We start from the raw sequence: 20,875 nt of genomic DNA, 5'->3' as shown, positions 1-20,875 counted from the left end.
TCACCCAAACACCATGAGAATTTAGTGGAGAATTTAAAAATAGAAGATTAGAGACAGAAAAAAGTCATGCCCTATTCCAGGCTATAGATGCGGTCTTAGAAGTGGGGTGGCGGGGGCGGGGGGAGGGGTTGTAGAGGAGAAAAGGAAAGGGTTATTATTTCCTTCTCCAGGGGATCTTCCTGACCCAGGGATCAAATGCAAGTCTCCTGCATTGCAGGCAGATTCTTTACCATTTGAGCTATAGCGAAGTCCTAAATTCTTAGTCGTGTCTGACTCTTTGCAACCCCATGGAATAGTCCATGGAATTCTCCAGGCCAGAATACTAGAGTGGGTAGGCTTTCCCTTCTCCAGGGGATCTTCCTAAGCCAGAGACTGAACCCTGGTCTCCCTCATTGCAGGCGGATTCTTTACCAGCTGAGCCACCAGGGAAGCCTAAAAAGGAAAGAGGAAGATAGAAAAAGGAAACAAAATAGATAGATTTTGAAAAAATTACTAAGAAATAAAATCAAAAGGATATGATAATCAGAGACTAGGGGGAAAACAAGAATTAAATCTACTCTGATTCCTTGTTTAAAATTTGAAGGCCATGCTTTTTGGCTTAATTGATGGCTTTTAGTTCTGTTTACAAAAATAGAAAACACTGGAGGAAAGGTGTATTTGAGAGGATGCTTTTATAAATCCAGTTATGGAAAAATTCAGTTTGAGGAGCCTACAAGACATTTAGGTTGAGATGTCAAATATTCAGTTAGAAATAAAAATCTGGCAATAGAAGAAAATGTTAAGCTAAAGATTTGAGAGTCTTCATCAAATGATAGCATCATATACTTTGATGAACTCTCTTATCAAAATATACAATGGAAAATAAAGTGATTTAGATTAGGATTCTCTCACTATGAATTAGAAACCTCTGCCAACATTTCATGGGAAAGAGGACTGGATCATGAAAAGAGGTAGAATATAGATAAGAAAGAGAGAGAAATGAATGAAATGGCAGGAACAAAATAAAAATATAAATAAATAGATTGTAAAGATTTTGGTTACAAGATAAATACCAACCCAAACTGGCTTAATCCAAAAAAAAAAAAAATCGGAACCTATAAATTCACACATGACTGAAAGTTTCAGGGTATTCTACCTGCAAGCAGTGGTCTGTCCATGGGTGATACCCCAAGATCAGAGCTCAGATCCTTTTTTTTTTCCAGTTTTTTTTTTTTTTTTTTTTTTTGGTGTTGACTTAAGTTCTGTCAAGTTCTCCTCTGATGATTCCAAGATGATTGCTAGTAGTTCCAGATGCTATATGTTCATATGCTCATGTCCAGCAAGAAAAAGTCTTGTTTGTTTTTGCATAATAAGACAATGAAAACCCCAGAATGGAGATCATTGAACTATTAAGAAATACCGAGTTAAAGACCTTATTCTTAATTTAACATACCAAAAAGAGTTCTTGTATTTTGAACTGAAGCAAGATCCAATTAAATTATTTCAAAAAATTAAGTCTTAAGACAACTATAGTACATATGGCAATGTTTTAAAAAAAAACAAAAACAAAAAAAGAAATCTGTTAAAAGAGCCTACAGCAATACTTTAGGAAAGAGAAAGTGAAAACCAAACTGTGATTGAGTAAAAATGTTGATGAAAGGAAGACAGTAATGAAGTAATGGATATGACAGTATTTCAGATGAAGAATCTATAGGACTTAGCAAGATAGTAAGAATAAACTTTATGGTGGAACTTCAAAATCTTCCACTGAGATTTCGAATAAGGTGGTAACTCTGGCACAGAGGCAAAAATGGAATCCTTTATTTGACCATAATACTTGACCCTTTTCTTCTAGTCTTAGCTCTGAGCTAGGCTTTTCTTTATTTTTTTTTAAATAAATTTATTTTAATTGGAAGCTAATTACTTTATAATATTGTAGTGGTTTTGCCATACATTGACATGAATCTGCCACAGGTGTACATGTGTTCCCCATCCTGAACCCCCTCCCACCTTCCCTCCCCATCCCATCCCTCTGGGTCATCCCAGTGCACTGCCCCGAGCACCTGTGCTAGTTAGCATCACCTTGCGGGAGAAATATCAATCACCTCAGATATGCAGATGACACCACCCTTATGGCAGAAAGTGAAGAGGAACTCAAAAGCCTCTTGATGAAAGTGAAAGAGGAGAATGAAAAAGTTGGCTTAAAGCTCAACATTCAGAAAACGAAGATCATGGCATCCAGTCCCATCACTTCATGGGAACTAGATGGGGAAACAGTGGAAACAGTGTCAGGCTTTATTTTTCTGGGCTCCAAAATCACTGCAGATGGTGACTGCAGCCATGAAATTAAAAGACGCTTACTCCTTGGAAGCAAAGTTATGACCAACCTAGATAGCATATTCAAAAGCAGAGACATTACTTTGCCAACAAAGGTCCATCTAGTCAAGGCTATGGTTTTTCCTGTGGTCATGTATGGATGTGAGAGTTGGACTGTGAAGAAGGCTGAGTGCCGAAGAATTGATGCTTTTGAACTGTGGTGTTGGAGAAGACTCTTGAGAGTCCCTTGGACTGCAAGGAGATCCAACCAGTCCATTCTGAAGGAGATCAGCCCTGGGATTTCTTTGGAGGGAACGATGCTAAAGCTGAAACTCCAGTACTTTGGCCACCTCATGGGAAGAGTTGACTCATTGGAAAAGACTCTGATGCTGGGAGGGATTGCGGGCAGGAGGAGAAGGGGATGACAGAGGATGAGATGGCTGGATGGCATCACTGACTCGATGGACGTGAGTCTGAGTGAACTCCGGGAGTTGATGATGGACAGGGAGGCCTGGCGTGCTGCGGTTCATGGGGTCGCAAAGAGTCAGACACAACTGAGCAACTGATCTGATCTGATCTGATCTGTGACCTATTACTCCTCCCCCACACAACTTTCCTAGAGGTCAAAAGAAGACAAGTTCCAAACTCAGAATGAAACCTGCCCTTCACTCCACTGAATGAGATCTTACAGATTACATGCTGCTGCTGCTAAGTCGCTTCAGTCATGTTCGACTCTGTGCGACCCCATAGACAGCAGCCCACCAGGCTCCTCCGTCCCTGGGATTCTCCAGGCAAGAACACTGGAGCGGGTTGCCATTTCCTTCTCCAATGCATGAAAGTGAAAAGTGAAAGTGAAGTCGCTCAGTCATGTCCAACTCTTAGCGACCCCATGGCCTACAGCCCACCAGGCTCCTCCGTCCATGGGATTTTCCAGGCAAGAGTACTGGAGTGGGGTGCCATTGCCTTCTCCACAGATTACATGACTGCTTAGCAAATGTTTTTTTAGCATTTTGTCAACTTACAATGAGTGTTAGCAAGCAACAGAACACCCAGTGGTTTAAACAAATACAGTTTCAAAGGAAGAAATTAGTAGTGTTGGTTGTGACCTATTACTTGTCAGTAAGAAGGCTGATATCTTTGCATTTCTCTGGACTTTCCTTATGTTTTACATCATGGTGACAAGAAGACTGCTCTACCTCCAAGTATTGTAGCCTCATTCAAGGCTAGCAACTGTGTGGTAAAGAGCAGAGGAACAGAAATCTTTCTATTTATCAATAAAGCAAATTGCTTGCCTGGATTTCTTTCCCTGTGTATTTCTTATAGTTCATGGGCCAGAACATGTGGTTCAGATGACCACTCTTAGCAGTAAGGGAGACCAGAAAGAACATTTGATTTTTTGTTCTCTATTTTGTGAATCATAGCAAGAAAGTTGGGAATGTTTTTTGGGTGGCCAAACAGTAAGTTCTACCATGAAAACCCATCATTCTACAGTGTGCTCTGTGCTTACGTATGTATTAAACTCTTATTTTGTATTTGACTTTGTGTTTCTCCATACATGATGCCTCCTCTACCCGTTGGGACAATATCTGCATGATTAATTTCCAATTTTGAAAATGGATCTTTCATTCTCTTTTCCCATTAGCTACTGCTAACATCTGTTTAACTCATGCACTAAAGAAGCTAGAATTTTGGCTTCCCTAAGTAGGCAACATATATTGACTACAAAGGATATTATTTTTATTTATGTCTAATTATCTTGGGAACCATTATCTATGTGTAGTAAAATATAGCAAAAGTACTAAATGATTCCATAGGGATTTAGTGAATATATCATGTCTTATCTTTTATGAGGTGTGATAGAGTCTTGCATAAGAATATATTTTTAAAAAGCCTCATCAACCTTGACTTAGAAAGAAATTCAGCACCAAAATGTAGCACCTGCATATCAAAAATAAAATTAGTAATTATATCACTTGATGCAATGTTTAGAAAAACAGTCAATTAAAGCAGTATGAATTCAACCAGAATCCTCTGCAGGCAAGAGCATCATGCAATTCTGACTTCACAATGACATGAAATTTTAAATGACAACTGTGTTAAATCAGGGAGCAGCAAACCCAGGCCAAGTTTAAATTTAGTAACACTGCTAGTTTACTGAAAATAACCTTCTCCACAGCAGATTCTCTATGAATTTCAGGTGACCGACTACTTGTTTTTCTATTCTGTTCAGAGGTAATCAGGAACCCAGAGGCTTCAGCGTTGTCTTTCCTTCTCAATGGCATTTCTGGTATCCACTTCAGGAGTCTCCTTGGCCAGCCTTGATACACTCGGAAATTAAACAGAGGATCCACTGCACATATTCTTCTTGAAAATTTTCATCGTAAATGTTCAGAACTTACCAAATAAGCATAAGGATTTGAAGGTAAGAGAACTTTGGAGGTAACTCACATTCTTATGTAACTCTTAATTACATCAGAAAGTGAAAATTTAATCTATTTTTAAAAAATATACAAAAGTAAAAGAAATAATTGAATATAAGGAAAAATAGCTAGCTATGTGTAGTTAGTTCTACAGCAAAAAAAAAAGGGGGGGGGAATAAAATACAAAGTTTAAAAGTTTTATATGTCATATAAATATAAATACAAGCATGGCACAGTGGTTATCTTGATATCTGAAATCAGTTTCACACAAAAAAGCATGGCATACACTGGTTCTCAAATTTTAATATGCATAAGATTTAAGTGAGGGGAGAAAAAGGTTTATAAAATGCTGATTCCTGGGCATATTTTACAGAGAGATTCACTATGGTCCAGCAATTTGCATTTTTTACAGCTACTCACCCTCAGATGATCCTGATAAAGATGGGCCTTAGATCTTTAAGAAACAGAGAAATTAGCATTTAAAATAATGTACTTCTAATCTTCAAACTACATTAGAAGGGATTTTATGTGGCTTGTTTCCTACAGTCACAGAATAAATACGGAAAGCATACTTTAAATTAGTGCTAAATTAGTATTCCTTTTTTGACCCCCCAAATTGAATTATTAATCCTTTCTAATATTCTTTTTTTTTTTTAATTAAGTATGATGTGCTAATTCCCAGATCTCTCTTTTAGATCTCTCTTTTAGAGCGACAGTCTTGTCATTGCTCTCTTCAGCTGTTTCTGTGTTCCACATGATGTTTTGGTTTATTCAGGTGTCTATGGATCTAATTCTAAGAAATATCTAGATGATAATAATGAACTACTGCTGAGGCTGGCTAAATATTTCTTTCTTTTCTTCTTGTGAGGGTTTGTCTTTTCTCTTCATTTTGAAAACTCAGCCTTAGAATTCAAAAGAACAGATCTGTGTAATATGCCTTTAGCTACTCTTTTTTTCCTCTGCAGCTTAAACCTTAAAAATTATGTGCTGTATTTATAATAGGGTACATGTTTGTTTGTTGAATATCACTTTATTTTATTTTTGTTTCTTTATTTAATTTAGCAACTTCATCTTTATTATTTGCAATTTTAAGTTTATAAAAGATTTGCTTTTTATTTCAGTAAAAGAAGTGATTGGTATGGACATATTCAGACCTTAAATTGTGATGATTTTTTGAAGCTTCAGTATGATATTTTTTTTAGTGAAGAATGAAGTTTTTAATCAAAATCCATTGAATTTCAGGCTTATTGCTATTTTCTGTTAGTCTTTTTGTGAACTTATTCATATTGTATAGATTTTCTTGTCCATAAAATATCAAAAGGCAAGAATAAACCTTTAATCAAAAAAAGTATGCCCCTATAACTCAAGTTAGCTATGCATGTTATTTATTAATATTACACAAAAAAAATTAGTATAGTCATATGCATAAAATAAAGCAGCGTAAAAGTTTAAAATATATATATAAAACTGAATCACCTTGCTACACACCAAAAACTGACACAACATTGTAAATTAACTATACTTCAATAAAAATTTTTAATAATAAAATGAAATAAAGTAATAAAGTAACTAAAACAAAAGATTTGCAGAATTGTTTTAACTATAACAATGAATTTTCATGTATATTTGCTGTCAGAACTGTCCTCGATATGATTGCCATCTGATGATAAAGTTCTAAAATTTGTAGTAAACAAGATAATAAAAATTCTTAAATATGTAGTACCTAAGTTTAAGGTCAACAGAGTCTCCAAATAAGATTTCATAAAGTTTTTAGTGTAGATCTTCTATAATACTTCTGTTTCAAAAAAATAGAAACTACTCTTTAACCCTTTTGTGGAGAAAGAATGGAATTATGTCTTCGAATGAGCCACATTTATTATCATTGGTGTATTTATCTTAAATTGTGGCTCCATAAAGAAAACTTACAATGTAGTTTTAGGGAACCTGCCCGGTGGGCTGCCGTCTATGGGGTCACACAGAGTCGGACACGACTGAAGCGACTTAGCAGCAGCAGCAGCGGCAGTGAAACAACCAACCTCCATACTCGTGAAGTAAAATATACAATAAGAGTAAGTTACAGAAACTTTATAGAAGCATAAAGTTTTAGAGCAAAAATGGAGCATTGAGATCTTCTAGCCTAGTCCCTTCATGTACTGCCAAACTTACTGATAAAAAGCTTAATACAAAAGAACAGTAAACATCAGTCTGGTCAGGTATGACTTATTAACAAGGAGAAACTAGCCAAGTATTTTGCAATATTTATGTCTTGCATGAGAAAATGAAGTATGAAGAAGCGAAGAAAGTACCTGGGTACTTATAAATATAATTCAACTTGAAATCATGAATTATTTTAGTTGTCAATAGATAATTTACCATGACATTAATCTAGAAATGAAAGTAGCAAATTTAGGTTTATTTCAGGCTGGCCTATCTGTATCTAGAAGTCTGATATTGAGAGGGAAAAAGAACTGAAAGAAGCATTGAGCTTTAGAACAGTAGAGCTATCTGGGACCATTCGGTATAGGAGAAAGGAGATTCAAACATATAAGAATCTCTGGCAAGTATTAGTGTTATTATGAAACAGTGTAATAATGATATTTGTGAGATGTCCAGGATAATTAAAATGTGTTTATTATTCTCAGTTGAAGAAATTGGAAGGTCATTTAAATTTATGTAGCAAAAGTGAAGTTATTAATGTGGCAAAATACTCATAATATATTGTAATGGAAACAACAAATTATAAACCATGTTGTGATGTGATTCTCATTTTTATTAAGAAAAACTACAATGCATAGGAAGAAAATTGAAATGATCTACATCATAATATTATTCATGGTTATGATCAGTTGATGAAATTATGGTTGATTTTTATTGCTCCTCAGGATTTATAAAACTTTTTCTAAAGTATATCATACTACAGTAATTTTAGCATATTTTTAAGGGCTGAGAGAGTATTTAGTTATCTGGGAAGTTCACTTTCACAGAACTGTAAGATAGCTCTGCTAATGGTTATCTAAAATAGCCTTTAAGCAAGGTGCTTGCATCTTGTAGTATTAAGCTGATTTGAATATGAGAATATTTACTTCCAATTAGGTCAAAATGAATTTTAGATGTAATTCTTAATTTGTGGAATATTGCAGAAGATAATTTTCTCAAGTTTATCTCCTCACTAAACAGTGAAATTTTTGAATTATGACATTAATTTCTTAAAATAGTCTTTATTTCTATATCATGTAATTCCAATTTGTTTTCAATAATTTTCTAACTATAATAGCTTGCTCCATTTGGAAGATAATTTTATATATTCGGTTACATTAGTGTTAATATGTCTTTGTTCTTTAAATCTCCAGTGTAACATACGGTTAGTCTTGCCATTATTACTACCAGCTGCGGTTGGCCTATGATTTTGTTCATTCTGTTTGAATCCAAAGTAATTAGCTCTTTAGTTTAATGACAATATTTGTTAATGGGTTTTTAGGGCCAAATTCTGCTGTTAGAGAGTGGGTGGTATATTTGAAGATAGAATCTGGCCCTTATGTTTTAAGCATAAGCTGTGTAATTTGATTTCAAATGATGGTTTAGAGAGTTTACAGTAGGAAAATGAAATCTGCATTTATCTGAAGTTTGTCAGTTTCAAGAAACAGAAAATGAAAGTGAAAATTTATATAAATGAACGGCAAACCTACTCTAAATTCTCCAATACAGCTATTCTATTCTGTATATTATATCATTTCATGCATAGTTGGGGAAGAAATGAAATATGTCCTGCCACATAAGGGAAATTACCTAATGTCTGCTTGTAATTATCATTTCATTTCTTATGAAATATTTTTGATCATTGTATTTTTTCCAGTTTTATGGAAATGTAATTGACATATAACATTGTGTAAGCTTAAGATACACAATGTGATGATTTGATACTTTTATATAATTCAATTACCATGATACCATGATTACCATGATAAGGTTAGTTAGCACATTCGTCACCTCACCTAAGTAAGAGGAGATATCTTAAATGTTCTCACCACACACATGAAAACTTATCATTGTATTTTTGAAAGACTCATAAAGTGGAAAGAATGTTTGCTTGGGGATCACTAGGATTCAAAGTCAGACTCAGTTTCCTGGTAGTGGAGTGACCTTGGGAAAATCTCTTTACCTCTCCCTAGGCCTGTTTTTTCTTCCTAAAATGATGCCTTTGTACCAGATGATCCCAGTAGTCACTCTAAAATAAGTCTGACTTGCTTTAAAAGAGTGTTATGAGGAAGATGCAGCTTCCTAGGTGGGTCAGTGATAAAGAAGCTGTCTGCCAAGGCAGGACACACAGGAGACACGAGTTCAATCCCTCAGTCATGAAGAACCATGGAGGAGGAAATGGCAACCCACTCCAGTATTCTTGCCTGGAAAATCCCATGGACAGAGGAGCCTGGAGGGTTACAGCCCATGAGGTTGCAAAGAGCTGGACATGACTAAGTGACTGAGCATGAACATGATGAGGAAGGCACAGAGAAGACAAGGAAAAGGCAATGACTTGAGCTAAGTGAGTAAACGGATTATTAGGCCTACTAAAAGGTACTTTTAGAAAATTTTCCTACAATGACTTGTTACTTTTATTCTGGAAAAGAGAGATATTGGGAGAGTCTATGTAGAATAAGTTGTAGGTTACTCTGTTAGAAATTTACAAAGAAATCAATCTTGGCAAAACTTAACAACAAAATGAAACCCACCTAGTAACAATTGAGATATCCAACAATGAAATAGGGTGCCTTGGGAGACAGTGAATTCACTCACCATCATTACAGGGGGAAAAAAAGGGGTACCAAGGATTTTATGACCTGCCAAACTGGCTTCAAGGTGTAAAAGTTAGAGGCACATATTCTGGACATAGTAGAATTCAGCAAATATTGTTGAGCCCTTCTTGAAGCAACTATTAGAAGACAAACTCCATCAAACCAAGAGACTGTTTGTGAGCATGGAATGCATTTAATTCTAAAACAAATATGGAGTTTAGGGTGACACAAAATAGAGCATAAAACTATAACATCACATAGAACTAAAGTAACTGACAAAATTATAAGGACACAGCAGAAAGAAATTGGTGCATAAAGTTAGTTGAGTGCTTTATTTGCAATATGAATCAGTAGATACTATTTAAAGCTGACAAATCAAGTCATAAAAATATAAGCTAGAAAAAAGATTTTAAGAAAAGTCATATTAATGCTCAACTTTAGGTGGCAAAGAATGAAAGGAGAAATGCTACTTTTTCTAGAGTTATAAATTAGAGGAAAATGTGTGCTCTAATAAGTATTCTTAAGAAGTTACATGCATAAACTAAGCAAAGAATACATCATAAAATGAAAGTCTTTTAAGACTTTAAATCTTTAATAGAAGCTTGAAAATATTATGACAAAATAGTTTGTCATATCTTTCATATCAATAAATGGAAAGAAATACATGGATTTTTTTTTTTTAACAAAATATTTTCAGACTGGATCACAGTGCAGAACCAGGATACAGATACCAGGATACAACAAAACAAAGTTATTCAAAAATTTGAATGTGAAAGGATAGGTGGGATAGAGTAAAGGGGATGGACAGGCTGTTAAAGCAATAGTCTGGACAAGCAGTGAGAAGGGAAGTGGAAAGAGAAAGACATAGATGCAGTACATCTTTTGAAGGAAGAATTACCAAAACTTGAACTCTAACTGGTTAGAGGGGATAATGAAGAAAACAAGGGCCTGGAGACTGACCCTATGTGTTAGTGAGAAGGCTATATAAATTAGATTTTTACTATAATACAACAGGGAGCAGATGGAAATGTGAAGGTAGCAGTCACGCAATAGCAATTGCTGGTGCTGGGTGTTGAGATGAATCACACTTCACCGCACTACACAGAACCCTGCAAATTCCATAAGGAATCTCCTTTCAGAGCTTTATGGTCAGTCTACCATTATGGTAGTTGTTGGCACTTACTATTTTAAGATTTATAAAAATAACATTTTCTCTTCACATTCACAATTACCCTTTGGATATTCAATTCAAACTTCCATTTCCCCTGATGTTTGGTACTTTTCTGATGGCATGTTTCTAATTGCTTGAAAACAACTGTGGCTAAAGGGATTTTTGCTTCAATGAAATACGTAGAATATCACATATTTTCTCTGTCTATATCAGTAGATTTCAAGCCTTTTTGACACTGGATTTTTACCTCACAACCCAGTACACATATCCAACTGTTTATCTAGTCCATTAAAATGATACTAAAAACAATTTAAAAGGTGTACTGCTGCTGCTGCTGCTGCTAAGTCGCTTCAGTCATGTCCGACTCTGTGCGACCCCAGAGACGGCAGACCACCAGGCTCCCCCGTCCTTGGGATTCTCCAGGCAAGAACACTGGAGTGGGTTGCCATTTCCTTCTCCAATGCATGAAAGTGAAAAGTGAAAGGGAAGTCACTCAGTCGTGTCCTACTCTTAGCGACCCCATGGACTACAGCCTACCAGGCTCCTCCATCCATGGGATTTTCCAGGCAAGAGTGCTGGAGTGGGGTGCCATTGCCTTACAATCTAAAGAAATTAGGAGGTAGAATCTTAATATCAGAAAAAGTGATGTTTAGGGTGAAAGGTATTAGCTAAAACAAAAGAGAAGCTTTCTGTGAATGCCGATGGGTAATACATAATAAACACATACAGTTAGTAAATAATGACTTTAAGCAAGGGCTACGATAGGAGTTTGTTCAGCAGACAAACTTCTAAAAATATCCCAAGAAATATCAATAGTCCATATTTTAGGTGCTGGACTAAAATAAAAGAATGTCACCTTCTATATTATAATGCAAAACATGTATATGAAATTTATTTTCAAGAGAAAGTTCTGATATTAAAGATAATTAAAACTACCTGTTAACCAAGAATTAGGTACTTGATTATCTACCATTTTCTTGATTTTCAACAAAAAGTGTTACAAGTTGCTTCTCTTTGTGAAAAGAAAGATAGCTTCCACTAAGACTGTAAATGTATACATTATACTTGTCTGATTTGAAGAAAAGTGGGATGTTTGAATTCCCCCCACCCCAACGGGTATTCTTAACAGCAGGGTATAATTTCAGAGGTTTTGCAGTCAAGAGGTTTTCTGCTGAGCAAAAATTCTCATTCAATTTAGGAATGTAGATTATAATAATTTTCCTATCCTGCTCGCAGCAGGTTTCCTGGCTTCATTTTCCAGACTCCTAAGTTGAGTAGAAACAACTAGGTAACTTCAGTTTCAGGTTAACACATCCTTTAAGCATATCCCATTAACTCAACTTAGTTATATTGTAAAGCTGCTTAGCTTCACAGTGAAATGGAATACAGTTGAATTGCTTTCCTATTGTAATACCTATTTATAATAAATGCAAACTGGTTTGTGATGGCAAACTTTGTAGAGCATGAAAAATTATGAGGGGAAAAAAGCTTATTTTTTCTGACCTAACATTATAAAGAAATGCCATGTGTATGCCAGCATGTGACAGTCCTATTAAAACAAAAGGAGAAAAATATTCAAAAAAAAGTTTAATAAGCTATTATATTTTAGAGTAGCATCTTTTTCTAGATGGCATAATTTTTCTAATTTGCATGCATTGTCTTCAATTTAATTTCTTTCTCGCTCAGCCTCAACTTCAACCATATGCCTCAAAATTTCCTTACTTTGAGAAAGTAAAGATTGCTTAAATACCATCTTTTTTCTGCTAGTATTAGAATAATCATATCTGTGATAAATTCAAAGTAAATTATGTACACCACATTATTGTAATGTAGGTTACTAAGGTATTGGCCTCATCTTTTGAATACAAAAATTCTAGATGGCAGTTTTATCAAGTTGGATCGAGTCGAATAGATTTGATTGGTGTCAGAGTCACTATTTGACAACCATGAGCTCTTTTAACTTCATACGGATACTCAAGGAGTTCACTTTGCTTTCATTAATTGCTTTTCTTTAGCGAGTCAGGTACATGTGCCATCCCGTGACAGCTACATTTTCATTGTGTCTGCTCAACACTGCCAAATTCAATGACTGATTTTTTTTATAGCAGAAGAAGTAAATGTCCAGCCAAGTCCAATATGAACTTTATATGCTGTATTGGCTTGATGGGGTTTTTTTATGTGTAGCACTGTGATTTTAGCTGAAAATCAAGACCCATACCTAGATGCATTTTATTCCACTATGAACTATTTCTTCATTAATTCAACAAATATTTGGTGATAATTAGTGAGTGCCAGGCCATCCTAGGACTTAAGATGCATCAGTGAGCAAAATATGGCCTTCTCTTACAACATGTAGCCTATAAAAAATAATTATAACAAGTGAATTATGTAGATTCATAGATGATGACTAGGTATAAAAGAAAGAAAACATAGACTACAGGTAAAAGGAGGAGGCAATAATATAATAGGAGTGGGATCAGATCCAATACTGTTTGTACCAGCTCTTCTGGCAAGTGTTTTCCTATGTTCATTTTTGTTGACTTAAGACCAGAATATGTGGACTTGGAAGGTGGTGCGTGTGTTAGTCGCTCAGTCATGTCCATCCAGACAAGAATACTAGATTGGGTTGGAGGGTGGGGTCCATTATCAAATGAACATTGCTAACAACTTTTTTTATACCAATAAGCTCCTATACATTGACATTCATACTTAAGATACCCACCTTAGAGTGCCCAGAGTATTCAACTGCATGTGTTTATTAACTTTTAGCTTTAGAGCTTGGTTTTATCATAAGTAGTCTAATTAACAAGTTTTCTCCAGAGGATGCAGTGGAATTTCCAAAAGGGTCAAATAATGAATAAAACGTTACTTTAAATTTAAATTTATTTCTTTTGTTCTGATAATTTATAATTCATAGAGTAACTTTAAATTATAGTATTCGTATAACCATATTCATCAGTAATGTCACACAGTGCCTGATTAGTTTAAGAAGACTCAAATTTGAAGTTAGAGAATGTATTAATCTCTGGATTAATCTGGATTTTGAAAGTATCTAGTTTTGGACACTTTAGATTCTTTCTTGATTCCCAGAAAAATAAGCACAGAACTCCAAATTTGAGTACATATTTTTTAAAAAACCCATTAGTCATTTCTAATTTAGTTCATTTTCCAATGCCATTTTAAGAATTATTTTCATGTTGATAACCACGTACATCACTAACTACCAGAGCTATAGAATCAAAGTCTGTTTGATCTGGAAGTGATCCCAGAAATTCTAGTCCAGCTGCCTTTATTTTACAGGTGTGAAAACTGTGTCCCAAAGAGGGTAAGTGATTTGTCCAGGTTAGATGGTGTGTATAGGTCTAGGAAGCCCATTAATAGTAGAACTAGTACAGGAATCTGTTCTTTAAAAATTCCAATCCAAAAGTTTTTTTTTTATAAATCCCTTTACCTGAGATTTCTCAATGCTTATTATTAAAATACTGTTTCCTTTAAATTAGGGCTTCCCTTGTGGCTCAGCTGGTAAAGAATCTGTTTGCAATGGGGGAGACCTGGGTTCAATCCCTGGGTTGGGAAGATCTCCTGGAGAAGGATAAGAATACCCACTCCAGTATTCTGACCTGGAGAATTCCAGGGACTATATAGTCCATGGGTCACAAAGAGTTGGACCAAACCGAGCGACTTTCACTTCACTTCCTTTAAATTAAGGGGAGTTTATCATACCTTTGAATTTCATGAAGTCATCTGATTAGTGTGTATGCCTAGACTCTAGAAATGGCCTGTTATTTGGTAACTTCTTCAGCTCTGTCAAAAGTAACTTTTTTGTTAGAATGATTTTTTAAGATTTTTTTTCCTTTATATATTAAATGATTTATGAGTCACAAAATTACTTACCTATTAATCACTACATATGGCAAAAGTATAATACAACATTATTATTTTTCAATAAATTGTGGAAGGAGACAGTCATATATAGTAAAGTGCTGAGTTTAGAAAACAGCTTAAGTAATATCTGGGCCCTGGGTTGTTCAGTCTTTAGAAAATGATGCAAAGTCATGTGAGAACTCTCTGAATCCTCATAAGGGAAAATTATGTAACTCACTGGAAAATAATGCCAGTAGATTTAATAGAGCAGAGAGGCAATATATTCAAAACACAAAGCAAAGTATGAAAAACTCTGCCTGCTAAGCCTAGGGAATTTCATATGCAAAAAAATTAAACAATTAAAGCAACATCAATTAATTTTCTAAGACAGTTTTTAGTTTCAGCATTATAATACATCTTAAACTGCTATATATTTGGTTCTTGTAAATGGATTCTAAATTTGCTTGAAATGAAGGATGTGACCATGGCTTTATATAATGATAAAATTGGTGTTTCTCATTGCACAGAATAGAATGTTCACCTGTATTTCCAGGCATAGCATTTATAAAACCAACATAATTTAAATTTTAAATATATTAAAAAGGATATATGGCATTAGGTACATGACTATAAATGATTGATGAAGATCATTATAGAAAACAGCTGTCAATAACCAGGGTCCAGAAGACTTAATGAGTACTTTGTGAACTTAGCAGCATTTTAATGGTTTTGTCTGATAGTGAATGAAGAAAATGAATAATTCATCCAGTTTTTACCTCTGCTTTTGTACAGTTGTAAATCCTATAAGAGTACCAAGCTAAAAATTGGATCTTCTACCTGTTCCAATATCCATGACACAGTTCAATTATAGTATTGTATAATCAGTAAAACTAATTGAAAATTATAATTTAAAAGTACATCTGGTTCTTATTAATGTGATGACATTATTAGCATTCTAGCAGGAATTTTAGATTGTTTCTTATTTTTAACAATAATTTTTAAAGGATGTTTAAGAAAATATAAAGCTAATATACTTCAGATTACTAATGGAAAAAGAAACTGTGAAAATAACTGATTGATTGAATTCATTTTGTCAGAAACCTGTAGTAATATCCTTGGAAATTTCTCTTTTCCTCTCCCCCCGCCCATGAATATTTATGGTTTAGAAGGCAGCAATATTTTTTGCATATTCTTTTCCCAAAAGTGCATTATTTTTTTCCATTTTTAATCACTTCATGGATGAATTGGTCTCTGAGAGCCAAGGGAATTCGTGGGCCATACTTCCCTTCTACATAAACCTATGGGTCCAAGGGTACCTTCATTCATCTCTTGGGCTGAGGAAATTGAACATACCTTTGCCTTTCACTGTCTTTTCATACATTATGTTAATTAGTAAGAATAAAGGTAATGTGATTGGGGGTATAGTTTGACAGACAGTATCAGGTAATATAGCACCCAAATTAATATAAGCTAGAAATAGTGCCTTGGGGCACCACATTTATTGTGAATAAGTATTTGCATTTTACACATTTTTGTCTAGAGTTTAGACTTCCATAATAAATCATGCCATAGAAAGTAGAATTGTTTTCAAAATGGTAACAAAGAAATACCAAATGCAGTTTCTTCCCACAAAGAACTTTTAATCTATTTGGACAAGTAAAGCACAGAGGCATAAGAAGTCAGATGATACCAGAATTAATAATAAATAAAAATGTTTATATTGACATTGCCATTATAAATTATCTTTTTATATTTCATATAAAAACCAATTCAGTGCATACAGAAAGAAGCTTAAGCAAAAAAGTACAAAAGCATTTATTTGTTTTGTGTTGACAGCAGAACATAATTCCTAATGACTTGTACTCTACACATAGGAAATTAGGTGCTTGACTCTTAACAGTGATCAAATGACACAGCCTGATGTTAGACCAAATCACAGCATTGCATTTCCCACTTTCTCACCATAGACTGTCTAAATCCCAGCTTGATCCTAGCTTGTCAGGAAATAACATCTTTCCTTCAAAATTTTGTATCTCCTAGAAAATTTAGGGGCCTTTCAACCAAGTTTTTGTTCTTTCCAAAAGAACCAAAATTTTCAACACTGAGGTATTGTTTACTTAATGAAGAAAGTAATATTTTTATACCAATATATGTTTGGCTAAATATTTTTATACCAATGTATTTTTATATAAAATATAAAATATTTTATATAAAATTTATATTATATATAAAATATTTTATATAAAATTTTATACCAGTAATATTTTTATACCAATATATGTTTGGCTAAATATCAAGGACATTTGTTACTGAAACTAGAACTGCTTAGTTGTTCAGGTAACAAAATGGATTATTTCTATTTTATTTTGTAATTTGCGATTGAGAACTATCACTATGGCAAGCAAAATCACCTAAGTACAGATCTTAACTTGATGAGTTTACGTCCCCATTAACCCATTTTAAGTCAAAATTATTCTAAGTAGGACATGTGTTTCAGACACCCGACCTACCAAACATCGTAGCTTAGCCTCACTTACCTTAAATGTGCTCAGAATATTTACCTCAGCTTACAGCTAGAGAAAATCACCTAACACAAAGTCTCTTTTATAATAAAGTATTGAATGTCTCATGTAGTGTGTAGAGTACTGTACTGAAAGTGAAAAGCAGAACGGTTGTTTAGGTACAGGACGGTTGTACCATTGTGATTATGTTCCAGGAGCTTACTGCCTCTGCCTAGCATCAAAAGAGAGTATCCACTTATTGCTAGCCCCAGATCGAAATTCAAGGCATGGTTTCTACTGAGTGCATTTTACTGTTGCGCCATTGTAAAGTCAAAAAATCCTAAGTCGGGGACCATCTATATGTACATAACTGAATGTTTATTAAAATCACACAGGAAGGTAACAAATATTTAGGCTAATTCTAAACTCATTTTGTTGTTGTTGTTCAGTCACTAAGTCATGTCCAACTCATTGTAATATGAGGAAAAAAGGAAGTCCCATTTTTTTCAGGTTAGTGGTAGAGCTGTCCATGACTGGATTTCCTGATAACATAACAGGGGTGGTACAGAATAACACTTAAGAAGGTGAATTCTGGAATCATACTGCCCAAGTTCAAATCCCTAGTTCTGCTGCTTACTGTGTGAGCTTGGACACTTTCAACTCACTGTCTCAACTTTCTCATATGTAAAATACAGATGGTAATACTGTCAACATCTTAGGGCTATTGGAATTAAAGGAAATGAGTCACACAAAATACTTTGTAAGGTTCAATAATTAGACTACTCACATTGCTACTATTCTACATGGTCTCTCTTGTTTTCTCAAAAATGAAATCTTACCATGCATCACTTTGAATCCTGATTGTTCCTTCATTTTCATTGTTTCATTAACTTGAAAATGAAGAAACTATATATAATTATGTAACTGTGTGTACATATGACATATACATATACATAACTACACAGGAATTGCAAAAATAGTCAGGTAAGAGTGTTTAATGGAATGCTTTCATTCTCGGAATAATGATTGCCTTTAAATCTGCAGCTTGGGACAAGATTTAAATGACAACCTAATGGCTTTGTCATCATAACCACATAAAGGGTCTGGCAAAATGTGTACATTCATGCATATGGCCATGGTTGGTAAGGCTTTGAGTTGAAATTGAACCCACCCAACAAGTTGTTTCATCAAAACAGTGCCTGGAAATGTTTTCATTTTATTGCTTGGTGGTTAGCTTTCCAGCTAAACCCTTTAGAGAATGGAGTAGGTGGGTGGTCAGAGGAGTGTGGGGCAGGAGGTTCTATCCCTCCAGATTGTTGAGCAGCTGGAGTGAGTTGTGCTTAACTCACACTTGACAACTGTCCATAAGCTTTTAATCATTCAGAGAGCTTTCTTGAAGCAGCAGCTGCCTTAAGCACCACAGAACCAAAAGAAAAATACAACTGCCTGAAGTATCAAAGCTTCCCTCCCAGCCTCGACCACTCTGAGAGCTTTTACCCACTTTGGGCAGCCATGAAATTGCTCTCCATCTAAAACCATACAACCTTCTGAATCTAGAAAAGGACTCTTCAGGAACACTGAACATTCATTAAAAAAAAAAGAAAGAAAGAAATGAAGAGAGGATGTTTCTGGACACTACTAAAGGTTTTCTGAGTTGGACTAAAAAGTTCCTCAGTAACCATTTTGGCTGGATAGACTAGCTTGTTTGTGTACTTTAACTCATTCTCGAATCCTCTTTTGTCAGCTACCTTAGATAAAGAAACAAAGGCTATGAGATGAGAAGGTGTAATTGTGGCAAGTGTTCCACCATGTTGATGGTGGAACCTTCCTTCTTGCAGAGATAAAATGTGTCATTGGCTTGCCTCCTGATCATCATCAGTGAAGGTTTGTTTACTTTTTGAGACCCATGGAGTATGAAAAAGAATAACAGTTTGTGTCATAACCAAAGGTGCCTGCATTTGTAATGTGCTGGGTTCACTTGTGCATTGTGGCACTGGGCTCTGCCAGACATTTGAAGAGACTGCTGCAGATTAATAAGTTGCATGCCTGCATGCATGATTTGATTTACTCTGGGGTCTAGCCACTGCATTCACCTTTATTTGTTAACCTAGCAGAACATTATTTATTAATGAGTTCTTCATGCTTTATTAAGCCTAATGTCAAAACACCTCTGTGGGACCCTACTAGGCATGTTTTCTCTTTGTGGTAATGCCTTCCAAAAGAAAATGAAAAATTATTCAGCAGTGTTCCAGTTAAAACCCAACAGATATCAGTTCAATTTCTCTTGAACCTGTCAAATGATATTTCTCAGTCTTTGTGAAAGATGCAGGATGGAATTGAAATTAAAGAATGCCCTCTTTCAGATGCCAGTAAGTGCAGTCCCCACAAAACAAAGCAAATCTTCTGTGGCCCCAGAAGATGGATTCTTCAGTAAGGCAATGCTAACAAGTTTAGCAGGAGGGGTAAAACAGAGTCAGCCTCTACAGTAGTAATGAGGAAGTATAGTTTCTGTGGATATCATAGTAATTTGAGATTAGAAATAAAGTGAAATAGCTAAGGACATCTGAGTCACAAGGTGAATGGGCATAATTCTACAGCATGCTGAAACTTAGCAAGACGTGCTGTTAGGAAAAGAGAATGAAACTCCCATGGCTAAGGAAGATAACCAGTGGGTATGATAACATATAAAAGGCATGGACCTGTCAGCTGAGCTTTCTCCTGGCTTCCTGGAAAAGGAGTGGGATTCAATAGGGCCAAACATGTCATAGCAATGGAGAAATTAAGGCAAATGGATATCAGAGGGTAGATGAGGGCTGGCGTCATGGTGTAAGACATCAGACACACTGGTCAGCCACTTGTAGGGAAATTCAAGAAAAGAACCAGCCAGGGCTCAGGGCCCCAGGCAAGAAGACTAGAGTTATCTATCCTGAATTTCTTAACAGAAAGCTATTGAATAGAAACCAAGGTGTAAGAGGGAGGGAGTAGTTATTTTAGCTCAGTGGTCTGTGCGAGGACCCACCCCTACCACAGGACAGAGGAAGTCTATTGGTATCGAGATCCAACAGTCGTGCTCAGTCCTGGACTGAGGCCATGTCTACCCTTCCTGCAGTCACTAGGTATCCCTATTCCCTGATCGGCTTACAGGCTGGGAGCTTTGATGATTTCTGCTCTGGGGGCTCAGATAATGGACTCAGATATAGTGTCAGTATGTGCAAAGAACGTCTTTTGTCCTACAATTTTGCACTCTTGCTCTCTAACTTTTGTAACTTAAAGTCAGTATGGCACACAGCTCAGTATTTAATTATGCCAATTTTGTAACTATCTTTTCTAATTACTTCTGACATGTAGTTAAGTATTAATTATTGAGCTCCTGTCATGTGCTAGACACTGTTGGGAATAAAAACGTGTCTCAGTGAAAAAAATTTTCAAGAAACTTGTAGCAAAGGAAATAAACATGTACAACTGTAATGATATTATTAGGTGAATTCTCAAGGTCATGAGAGATGAGGAAAAGCTCAGACATTGTCACAGTTTGGAGGAGACCAACAAAGCATGACCACAATGCAACGTGGGATCCTGAATTGGATCTTGGACCAGAAATATACCTTACTGGAAAAACTGGTGAAATCCAAATAAACTCTCCAGTTTAGTTATAAGTAATGTCCCAATGTTAACTCTTTCATTTTGAAAATTGTGCTATGGTTATGTGAGACTTTTATGTTTAAGAGACTATGATTTGATTCAAGGGTATAATGGGAACTTCTTGCAACATTTCTATAAGCCTAAATTCATTTCAAATTAAAAGTTTAAAAAGTGACAAATCCTATAGGGAAG

At 35.3% G+C, this 20,875-nt stretch overlaps 1 protein-coding gene across 8 annotated transcripts in view; it reads left to right on the top strand.

Annotated features, from left to right (window-relative positions):
- The window catches only part of HS3ST5 (heparan sulfate-glucosamine 3-sulfotransferase 5), a 296,454-nt gene that overhangs the window by 110,869 nt on the left and 164,710 nt on the right, over positions 1 to 20,875 (top strand). For all 8 annotated transcript variants that reach the window (XM_044924419.2, XM_025294743.3, XM_025294736.3 and 5 more), the window contains one exon: positions 4,526 to 4,717. The gene's annotated coding sequence lies outside the window, so the exon portion shown is untranslated. The remainder of the gene's footprint in view (positions 1 to 4,525; positions 4,718 to 20,875) is intronic.

This window comes from Bubalus bubalis, chromosome 10 (genome assembly GCF_019923935.1).
Source record: "Bubalus bubalis isolate 160015118507 breed Murrah chromosome 10, NDDB_SH_1, whole genome shotgun sequence".
Lineage (NCBI taxonomy): Eukaryota > Metazoa > Chordata > Mammalia > Artiodactyla > Bovidae > Bubalus > Bubalus bubalis.
Note: the sequence above shows the minus strand (reverse complement) of the source record. Positions and strands in the feature narration are given on the sequence as shown.